At 48.1% G+C, this 12,063-nt stretch overlaps 1 pseudogene; it reads right to left on the bottom strand.

Annotated features, from left to right (window-relative positions):
- LOC135204380 (zinc finger protein 420-like) overlaps window positions 1–2,124 on the bottom strand; it is a 12,961-nt pseudogene extending 10,837 nt beyond the window's left edge.
- Between the last annotated feature and the right edge of the window lie 9,939 nt (window positions 2,125–12,063).

Here is a 12,063-nt window from a genome sequence, read left to right as displayed (position 1 = left end):
GAAATTTGAGATCTTGCATATTCCTGGTGTCTTGAAATTACTATATTCTTTAAGTTTTGTTACTTTTTCTATGGTGAAGTTTATTTGGGGCATCTGCTGTTTCTGGCTGTTCTTCTGCCAAATAGTGTCAATCCATGAATTTCCTTGGTTTAGTCTAGGGCCTTCAAACAGTGGCTTCCAGAATCTCTCTAGGTCTTCCTTGCTCGGTGGTGTTCGTACCTCCGTTTCTTTCGTCATCTTCCTATAAACAATCTTTGGATTTTCACCAAATTACCTATTTATCTGTTTTACTTTTATTTCCTGTTGTTTGTTTCCTACTTGTGAAGCTAGGGCCTTTATATTTGCTTGGTGTTCTGCTAGTTTTCCACTCATTTGTTCATCCCCTATTCTGTATTTTTTCATTATTTTCCTTATTTTCTTGAGCAGATTTTGTGAGTGATTTTGATCTCTCATATAGTTGGTCATTTGAGAGATCTCTGCCTTAACTTGTTTATTTTATCATGTTGTTTCTTTTTCCTCTCCAGTATGCAACCTCATATGACGTGTAAGATGTCCTTTCTGGGAAAATGCTTTCCCGCATGCGTTGCACATGAATGGCTCCTCTCCAGTATGAAATCTCATATGAAGTGTAAGATTTGTTTTGCGGGAATATGCTTTCCCACATTCCTTGCATATATATGGCTTCTCTCCAGTATGCAATCTCATATGACATGTAAGACTTGATTTCTTGGGAAATGCTTTCCCACATTCTTTACACATGAATGGCTTCTCTCCAGTATGCAACCTCATATGAATTGTAAGATCACCTTTCCTTGGAAATGCTTTCCCACATTCTTTACACATAAATGGCTTCTCTCCAGTATGGATTCTCATATGACTTGTAAGATTTGGTTTCAGGGAAAATGCTTTCCCACATTCCTTGCACAGGAATGGCTTCTCTCCCGTATGGATTCTCATATGACTTGTAAGATGATGTTTCCTGGAAAATCCTTTCCCACATTCTTTGCAAATGAATGGCTTCTCTTCCATATGGATTCTCATATGAACTATAAGATTATATTTCAAGGAAAATGCTTTCCCACATTTGTTGCACATAAATGGCTTCTCTCCAGTGTGGCTTCTCATATGTCTTGTAAGATATTGTTTCTGGGAAAATGCTTTCCCACATTCCTTGCATATGAATAGCTTCTCTCTAATATGCAATCTCATATGATATGTAAGAGATCGCTTACTGGAAAATGCTTTCCCACATTCTTTGCACATGAATGGCTTCTCTCCCGTATGGATGCTCATTTGACCTGTATGATGATGTTTCCTGGAAAATCCTTTCCCACATTTTTTGCACATGAATGGCTTCTCTGCCGTATGGACTCTTATATGAATTGTAAGACTATCTTTCCTGGGAAATGCTTTCCCACAGTCATTGAATATGAATTTCTCTCTGGTCGGATTTGTGATATCATTTGTAAGATTAATTTTCTTGCAAAATGTTTTCTCACAGTCACTGGATATGAAAGGCTTCTCTCCATTGTGACTATTCCTTCTTTCTTGTTTTACTTCCTTTTGGCAAGTTTGTGGATGCTTTTCATTCACTATTGAATTAATTTCATAGGAATATTCATCATCTTCATTAGACTCACAGAATTCCTCTGGTTCTATTTTGATGTCCATCAATGGATCCAGAGACAAAAACTCTCCATCACTGGTTCCACTAAAGGCAGCCAAGTTGCTGTTTTCTTGATTTATGGAAGGTAGTAATAATGCACCTTCAGTTTCACTTTTCAAAGGAAATTCTAAAGAATATTCTGGATTCATTTTAGCCTTTTGTCCTGTCCTGTTCTGTAATGACAATGTGTTCAATTCACAACTCTTAACACAGAATTGTTTACAAATGATTACCGAATAAATCTGTACAATATCTTGAAAGACTACAACCAGATTTTACTGCTGATGTAAGAATCTAATATTCAAAACAAATTTTACTTATTTAAATTTGTTAAATACGCGTACAATAATTCACTGTTGTCTCATACACTTAAGAGTTGCTATTGATAATGTTCCATGTAGTACCATTAATCAACATGCATTTCCCAAAATCCTGATGCTAATCAAATGACGAAGGAAGGAAGGTTCTTCTGAGGGAGAATCTGAAATCGAAGAATGCAACACAGAGTTAGGAAACATAATGCCAGAACTGAAGCAGCAAATTCATAAATCAAATTCAATTCAGGTTCCCATAAAGGCCTCAGGCCAATTAACAAAGCGTGCATTTGAGAGTTCTATCCAAACATGAATACAATCCTGCCAAACGTTGTCCAGACACAGCATCAAAACATTCCTGAGGCAACAAAGCAACAACAGATTAACAGTTAATATTGATGCCCACCACCTCACATCTGGAAACCTTCTTAGCTTCACATTACAATACAAATTACTTATGAACATATCTTATTAACAAATCAAAGGCCAAGAATCGAAAATGCAAGAGACCAGCATAAGAGTTTTGTGGGGTAACAGCAGGAAGGGTACAGTACACAGCAAGTGCTTAATTATATATGATCCAGCTATATATAGCTATATATAAGACCATATTATCCACAGATGCAGTATATAATATGAAGAAAAATAGTAAGGGTGAATTGAGTAGTAATTTAAAGAGAGATGAAAGTTTTCAAATTAGTTCCGCTGATTGTTATTGTGGATACAATACAAGAGTAGCTATTATGACCAGCAACACTGATGACAGTCTTGGAAGGTATGTGCTGCTACATTTCTTCAAATATGACATTTTTTTCAGAGCTATATGAACCAGAGCTTTATATGAAGGAGTATCTTTCAGTGCATGTTGGAAATAGGTTAACTGGTGGTTAAGAAGAGTGAGCAAGGGAATTCCCCTCACTCATATGCCATCACAAAGCACTTCTTGTTTTGGCCTGATGAACAAAGAGGGGTGGCTGTAATGGTAGATATGATATAAGGTTTATATTGGTATACCTATGAAAATTTCATGTTACAGCATTTCCCCGATTGGTGTATCTGCATTTGCATGGCTTGCGACTTGGCAATATATTCACATTTAACTCCAGCCCACCAAAATCTACATGAATGTATACACACATAAATAAAAATGAATACAGTAAAAAGCCCTTTTTGTTTTTAATGCTGCAAAGGTGGAATGGCTACAATTTTTTTTAAGTAATTTGTATTTTTCCTAATATACAAACCTGAAGGTTTTTACATATGGATATAATTGCAGCACAAGCTGGGAAAACAGCGGTTTAACTTTAAATAAAGTGGTTAACTATCAATGGTAGGGTGGAAGTCCCACCCACCCCTATCCTTATGCCTCCCTTTAACTTTTTGGCTCAGGTAGTAGAATGAGGGGTGGCTTGATGTGGGCAATTTTTGTAGATTGTTCCTAAACAAATAGAATCCTACGGTCTTTACATATGGAAAATACTTGTTGGTGGAAGGATTCTGAGTAAATCTCTGAATTGACTGGTACCTCAATTCACCTGGGCCTCCTTCCTGGTCATGTAGAGCACAGGAAGGAGTCCCGTGCATCTGACATGTTGAACTTATCTGATGTTCAGCTGTCAGACTTCTGGGCCTTTCGAATTAATGGGGACGTAATGTATAGCTTCATTGATTCAAAAAGGTTTTGGATGAACCTATAGTGTTTTGTTTTATTGTCAGTCCCTCTCTCCCTTTGCTAGAGAAAGGGGATGGACATGCATCTATTAATCTACAGACTTCTAGATTATAGACAGGGCACAGTACATAGTTATGTAGCTCACCTGCATCACACACCCATTTAGCATGTAACGGTTTGCCAACCTTCCCTCTGCCCTACAGGTGAGGAAAGGTATAAAAAGAGAAAGGGAGGAGGAGGCCAGTCACTCACTCACACTCTCTCTTTGTAACTCAGAACACCTTAGGCGAGATGCTCCCTCTAGAGGAGCTGGGTGAGCTGCACAACTTGTTAAGCAGACACCACAGGAAGGAAAAGGTGTTCATGGGCCCATGGGCAACATCCCGAAGGTAGAAGGATGCGAATGTGGTATTTCATGAACACACTCCCACCCTTAGTACTATTAGAACCGACAAGTTCTTCCAGAATCCGAGGGACAGACCATGCCCCCAACCCTCTAAGCTCTTACTCAGAAAGTACCTTGTCAGAAGTAGAGTATGCTCCCTTGATTTTCTCACGACTCCAGAAAGAAACCATTTTCTTGGACACTTCTTCCTTGGTTGAGCTAGTACTAACAAAACATCGTCAACATTGAGGACGGAGATGTCGAAACCTCTCTAGATAGCACCACAACACTCGAACTGGACACAGTAGCATATCGTCTTGATCACTATAAGCAAAGTCCTCCAGGAAGGAGATCGAAAAGAACTTGAATCTGGTGTCAGGGACTGACGGATTCTGAGTCTTTGCTACGAATTCTGGGACAAACTAGAGCAGGGGTTCTCAAAGTGGTCGATATTGACCCCCAAGGGTCAATAGGACTGGGTCAATGAATAGTCAGGGGGTCAAAAGGGGTCGATGAATAACTAACGGGTCAGCGAATTAAATTACATATGCCCATATATCTAAAGTTCTAAACATATTTTCTTACTTAAGCAAAGGTCCACAGGGGAAAGAGGGGATGGGTCAACACTAGGGGGTGGGACTGGGAGAAGGAAACAACAATTTTGCCACCAGACACCACCAATAGGGAGACAAATTTCATACCTTGACCTGCTGAAACTCATTTTGGGTCTTGGATCCGTACATGCTATCCAATAATCAACCTGGGTAGGGAGCGGGCATGCAGATCGCACTGTGTCTTAACCTCCTCAGCACGGGCAGCAGCACGGCGGTCAAAGTCCTCGTTCTTGACCTGCCACTCCTCTGAAAAGGACTCTGGGTGTGCAATGATTTTCTCGGTTCTGGAATTGGCAACTTCATTTACTCTATGAATACCAAAACTATCAAACTTAGGTACTAAATAATAATTGCAAAAATTGGATAGGGTTATAAAATAAACACTTGCCACCTTCCACCTTTATCCTATGCTTTGATAAAAAGTTATTGCCGAAAAACAGCCTTCCATCAGCTCTGAATCCCTTGGTAAATGTTGGAGACAATAAAAGGCTAATACAACTTCCAGGTTTGTTTTATTTTCAGCCCCTCTCTCCCCTTGCTAGAGAGAAGGGGAGGACTAGCATCTAATAATCTACTCTAGATTATGGAAAGGGCAAGTGACTTCCAGGGGCCTGTACTGTTCCATGGGGATCCGTGTAACCCCATGCAGTGGTAAAAGGAACCCGTACTGGTGTCATGGGGGTCTATGGAATCCAGTGAAGCCGTAGAAGGAACTTTTCCGGCCAGGGAAGGTGACTTCCAGGGACCAGTACCAGTGACACAGGGGCCTGTGGAACCCCGTGCAATGCTTCCCATTCCTGTAGAAACATCAGGAGAGCAAACGAGAGATCCATTAACCTTTTTCATGGAGGACAGATGACCATTACAAGCCTTACAGGCATTCATACAGCTGGGAAAAACAGCTTCTTCCTCCCCTTGATTACACTGAAAGAAGGGGAGGAGGTGTAGGCGCACGAAGATGAAGTCACTCTGCGACTTTTTCTCTTTCTCCTCAGGCTCCACCACACCTGCAAGACAAGTCGGGTTAATAGGAGACTCCCTCTTCACCCTGTGGGGGAATTTTCCAACTCAAAGTCATACTGGGTCATAAACCACCATGCCAGCTCTCTACCAACAAGGGCAATAGGAGACAGTGAAGGGGAGACAGCTCAACTTAGGAGTGGCAACAACAGAACACAGTTTGTCTGAGGGAAGGAAGGAATCAGAGAGAAACCTTGGCATCACTGGAGGTGTGTTGCAATCTGAAGATGCCAGAGAAGACCTCTTCTCTCTCTCTCTTCCTTTCCCAAGCAAACTGCAACCTTTGTTCTGATGTCTGATGGCCACACACAACACTTGGAACAAGGGCTAGATTCACTACACACATTTTCTGCACAGAGTGCAGGGGTATGAAGATCTATCTCAAGGAAGGAGAGGAAGCAATGCAATGTCTGTCGTTGCCAAGGCAACACCTCGTCACACAGCTTTCCTCCCTTGGCTCAGATAAGTCATGGGTTTGCATTATATCAGTATATGCAAAACAACAACTACTCTCATATATCACAAATATTCACAAACAAAAATAGAAAATATCACAATTTGAAGTAAATTGTATTTTTCCAAACTATACAAACCTGAGGAGGTTGAAGGGACAGGTGAGGGAGACCTGACACTCCTACCCTGCTTACTAGTCAAACCAGTAGGCTGCGAGGACTGCAGGCGATCACCAACCCACGGTGGTGATCGAGCGGTCTCCTTGCAGAGAAACGCTGGACAAAGGACAGGGCATCGGTCTCGTGTGTCAAGGGAGCTGCTACGAGCGCTCCTACCCTGCCTACCAGCAGAACCAGTAGGCTTGGAGGACTGAAGGGGATCGCCAACTCACAGTGGTGATCGAGCTGCAGGACTGGACCAGCGGTCTCCTTGCGGAGAAGCGCTGAATAAAGGATGGAGCATCGGTCTCGTGCGTCAAGGGAGCTGCTACGAACACTCCTACCCTGCCTACCAGCCGAACCAGTAGGCTGGGAGGATTGCAGGCGATCGCCAACCCTCGGTGGTGATTGAGCTGTAGGTCTGGACCAATGTCTCCTTGCAGAGAAGCGCTGGACAAGTGACGGAGCGTCGGGCTCGTGCGTCAGGGGAGCTGCTACGAGCGCTCCTACCCTGCCTACCAGCATATCCGGTAGGCTGGGAGGATTTTAGGCGATCGCCAGCCCACGGCGGTGACCGGGCTGCAGGTCTGGACCAGCGGTTGCCTTATGGAGAAGCGCTGGACTGAGGACGGTAGCGTTGATCTCGTGCGTCAGGAGACCTGTTACCAGTCATGCGAGCACTCCAGTCCCGGTGAGAGCAATGGTCGGGTGACTGGTAGTGTCCACTAACGCAGAGAGCGAGCACCATCCTCTCGACGTGCCACGGTACCAGGTCCAGCTGAGGCTAGACCCGGTGAGCAGGCCCAGCCAGGTGAAGATGGACCAGGTCCAGGCAAGGGGGCGATCACTGCGTGACCGATCGCCGGTCTGGTGAGAGTCACTTGAGCAACTCTTACCATCCTTCCACTCCATGCCTGGGTCCCGACATGGGTGGATCGGTGCCTCAACAGCAGTCTGGACTTTGGCTGCACGGTCACCCGTTGCTGACTGTACACTCGGTGACACTCGCAAGCGAGCCGCCGAGATGGTTCCCGGTCTGGAGGTAGAACCTCTGGAGCCGGGAGCAGGGGTACCAGCTATGGTCCCCGTCTTTTCTTACCAAGGGAAGGAGAGACGGGTCCCGTTCCAGGAGGAACGGGAGGAGACAAGTGGAAGACCCAACTGTCTCACCGGAGCGAGACAGAGCCTTAAAAGTCTCTGCGAGACTACTTAGGGGGAGGGGGGATCGAGGCCACCTTCTTCTTTGGCTGGGGGGCCTCGGAAGTTGAAGGGGAAGAGGCGGAAGAAGAAGACAACAACACCTTCCTCTTCTTCCTGGGCTTCCCCTTCGCCAGTTCCTCAGGACCACCGACAGGTCCTCCATTCAGGACGGAGTTGGGGCAGTTGTGGTAGCAACATGGCTCAACCACACCTGTCCGGAGGGACCTGCGGGAACAGCAGTGGAGAGAACGCTTCCTCGAGGCGGGTTATGAAACTCCTACCTGGCAGGTGAAGCATCTGCCACCACCAAGACTGGTCGGTCGCGTTCGTCGTCTGGGTGGGGCTGAGCATGCACCTGGTAGCTGATACCATCCTCCAACTCTTCCAAGTCCTCGTTGAGGCCGAAACCTCTCTGAAAAGAAGAAGAATAATTAAAAGAGGGCTGGATGGACTGCCTCCACCGGTCTCTGCGTGGACGGACCCATGGGAACGTCACGTCAACCCTGTCATCAGTGCGCCGTCGCTCCACCGCAGCGTCCACCATCTCTCCAGGGAAGAGAGAGGAGGAACTCCGCACCGGTCCGTTGTGAAGATCCAGAGCCGCCTCACGCCCAGCAGCCCTGGTCACTCGGGTGAGGACTGCGTCCCTACGCCAAAGAACCAGGTTGGCCCACAGGTTTGCCGTCTGGTGGGATAGGTAGGAGATGGCTCTACCTCCAGACTGGCACAGTCTCCTGAAAGCCGGGTCACCTTCAGGAGTGATATTTCCTGAAGTGGCCGCGACCTTAGACACTGTGAGGGACCACAGGTCTAACCAGGAGACTGCTTGGAATGCCGCCATGGGGGTTGATCCATGGCGAGTGCCTCTTGCTGCGAGAACCATAAGTTCTCCGACAGAAGCTGCTGCAGAGACACCCCCGGAGTTAGCCTAGCTACCTCCGGGTTAACCTGTTTGGGCGGCAGAGGGTCCTCCGATAGCACATAGAATCTCCTCTGTTGCAGTAGAGGCAGGGGAAGTAGCTTGGAAGACCTGCCAGACCGTAGCAAACCCTCCTGTCCAAAGACGAGAGAGTCTACTTGGCCCAGCATGCAAATGAGCTCTGGATCTCGGGAGTGACTGCGTCTTGTGGAGTAGGACCATCAAGTCCCTCCAACAAGAGCGCCTCTCGAGACCCTCCTCCTTCCGAAGGAGGGACTGCAACAGACCCCTCCCGGTCTCCTCCTGCCACTTGCGCGTATGACCTGGTCAGTCCTAAGACAGTGCCAGGCTCGTAGGGCGTCATGGTGGGACCGTGAGGAGCGCGCTCCTCACTGTCACTCCGGATCATCTCGCTCTTCCCGGCGTAGCCTGAGGAAGTTGAAGGGATCCAAGAGGAAGACCTGGCGCTCCCCCCTCGCCCACCGACAGAACCGGTGTGCTTGGGGGGCTGCAGGCGATCACCAACCCGTGGTGGCGATCGAGCTGCAGGCCTGGTCGCACGGCTCTCCGGAGGAGAGCGGGGACCGAGAACAACGCCTCCGGTCCCGAGCGGCAGAGGAACTGGTGCTGGTCCCCCTACCCGCCTGGTCCCGGTGGGAGCGGCGGTCAGGGGACCGGCAGAGTCCGCTGTCGCGGTGGGAGCATGGCCTATCCTCACGGCCCGTCAAGCCGCTGGGCCAGTTCCAGCGACCAAGGGGGACCTCTTCCCTGTCTCAACCCACGGCCAGTCTGGGACCGTCGCGTCAACCCTGGGAACCCGCGTATCGCTACGAGAGTGATTGCTGGCCTGGCGGGAGTCACCTGTCTTCTGCTCCGTGCCTCGGTCCTGGCACCAAGTGAACTCGGAAGCCTGGACTTTGGCCTCACGGTCACCCGCGGGCGACCGCACACTCGGTACCTCTCACGAACGAAAGGCCGAGATGGAACCTGATGCAGCGGCAGAGCCCCTAGCACCAGGTGAGGAGGTACTGGTGTTAGCCGGTACCCCTCTGGTCCCCATCTTCTTCTTCCTTGCAGAAGGAGAGATGGGCCCCGCTCCTTCCCCAGCGGAAGACCCCCCCATCCCATTGGAGTGAGACGGGCCCTTAGAAGTTCCCGAAGGAGACTTCTTAGGGGGGGAGGAGACCGCCTTCTTCTTCCTCGGCCGTGAAGCCTTGGAAGCCGAAGGGGAAGAGGCGACAACAGATGATGACGAAGTAGACGATGAAGACAACGACGACACCTTCCTCCTCTTCCTCTTCGTCAGCTTCCTCAGGACAGTCGTCAGGTCCTCCATCCAGGACGGAGACGGGGCAATTGCCGAAGCAACACAGCCCGGCTGCACTTGTCCGAAAGGACCTGCGACTGGAGCAGCAACACCACGGGCAGGAACGACGTCAGCAGGGGCTGGTCCAGGTACAGCAGGTACATCAGGTACGGCAGGCACGGCAGGAACTGCAGGTACAGCAGGAGGCGGGGCAGCGGCCAGTGACCTCCTGGGTACTGGTGGCAGGTCCAGGGGCGGGCTCTTGGGGCACCGGAAGTCAGGGGCTGAGGCAAGAGCGGCGAACCCGGGCAGCGGTGTTACGACCCTCTCTGAACGCTAAGAAGCAGCGCCTGCACTGCAGCTGAAGGGGTCACCATTGTAATATGCTGCTTATAAACCAGGTGAGGAGGGTCGACACGGTGGTGGTGGTGGTGGTTACCGAACCATGCGTAACCGGAGCAGAGCCACTCGCCAGGTGAAGCAACAGTCCCCGAATACTCGGTGTCCCTTGGAGACCCAGCGAGCACCACACCTGGCCGAGGTCGTCACCAGCGGCAGTCGCACCTGAGGAGGCAAAAGCTGGGTTAGTAGGAGGGGTTCCCCCTCGCCGGGGGGGGGGGGGGAAAGTCCCACCCAGAGCAAACGGAAGACCTCGAGTACAAAAGGATGTCAGGGTACCTCGCCACCTCCTCCACGCTCGATGGATCAGGTGAAGAGAAGGAGCGAGAAACTCCCCCCCACCCGCCCAAAGGGGAAGGAGCCATACGCAGGAGCTGAGATGGAGGGAGGAAAGAAGATGTGTCCGTGACCAGGGGAGTAGCCGGAGAACTTTCTGATGACTCCCTGGCAGGCTTACATTGCTTTCTCCTACCCTCAAAGCGCGCCCACTGCTCCTCCGACCACAAAACACAAATATCACAGGGCTCGGCGTGAGAGCATTCGTGCCCCCGACACCGAGCATACAATTCATGAGGATCAACCTCCAAGAAGGAGCGGAAGGCCCCACACTTACGGCCCTCCACACCAGGGCAAATCCTGCGGCTGATGGGGGTGCGTGGGGAACTCTCCAGTTCATGAGAATCCATAATAATAGTAATAAAATACAAAAGCACAAGTACTTACAGTATTTTACACAATCACACAAGAATAACAAACCAAGATTGAAGAAACAAAGCATACGACGAAAGGCGGGCAGAGAGAAGTGGAGAACACATCTGTCACCCAGCGCGGCCGAAAGCAAAGTGGATCTTCACCTCCCAGTCGAAAGGTGCGCGGACTTTCGGACAAGCAGTTAACTACCGAACTCCCTTGTTCGAAGCTTACGATCGGTTCCAGCTGCCGCAAGTTACATTCCTATTCTAAAGGACCGATGGTTTGTATTCGTATCGGAACAACTTCGTATTGAAAGGCTCATAACAATAGTGGGCAGAGAGGTGAACAACACGTCCTCATCTGACAGCGGCCGAAAGCAAAATGAATGTTTACCCTCCAGTCGGGCGGTACTCCCGACTTTCGGACAAGTAGTTACTACCAATATACCTTGTTAGAAAGCTTACTACCAGTCCAGCTGGCGCTGTAAGTATTTTCCCTATGTACAGGACTGAGAGTTTGTATTACGTGTCGGAACAAAGTGAATTTGTATATTAATTGAATTTAATATTAATATCAAACACCATATATCCATTTTTATTTAAAATACAAAAATAAACCAGAAAGATCCCACCGGGAAAAATGATCAACTACCAGTCAGCAAAATGAATGTTTACCCTCCAGTCGGGCGGTACTCCCGACTTTCGGACAAGTAGTTACTACCAATATACCTTGTTAGAAAGCTTACTACCAGTCCAGCTGGCGCTGTAAGTATTTTCCCTATGTACAGGACCGAGAGTTTGTATTACGTGTCGGAACAAAGTGAATTTGTATATTAATTGAATTTAATATTAATATCAAACACCATATATCCATTTTTATTTAAAATACAAAAATAAACCAGAAAGATCCCACCGGGAAAAATGATCAACTACCAGTCAGCAAGAGCTCGCAAACACACATCTTCATCGGAAGACGGCCAAAAGCAAAAATGGCGATTTGTCGAAAAATGTTATTGTCATGATACAATAGTTTTATACATACTTACCTGGCAGATATATACTTAGCTATAGACTCCGTCGTCCCCGACAGAAATTCGAATTTCACGGCACACGCTACAGGTATGTCAGGTGATCTACCGCCCTGCCGCTGGGTGGCAGGAATAGGAACCATTCCCGTTTTCTAATTCAGATTTTCTCTTCCACCTGTCTCCTGAGGGGAGGCTGGGTGGGCCATTTAATCGTATATATCTGCCAGGTAAGTATGT

The sequence above is a fragment of the Macrobrachium nipponense genome, chromosome 47 (assembly GCF_015104395.2).
Source record: "Macrobrachium nipponense isolate FS-2020 chromosome 47, ASM1510439v2, whole genome shotgun sequence".
In the NCBI taxonomy this organism is placed as follows: domain Eukaryota; kingdom Metazoa; phylum Arthropoda; class Malacostraca; order Decapoda; family Palaemonidae; genus Macrobrachium; species Macrobrachium nipponense.
Note: the sequence above shows the minus strand (reverse complement) of the source record. Positions and strands in the feature narration are given on the sequence as shown.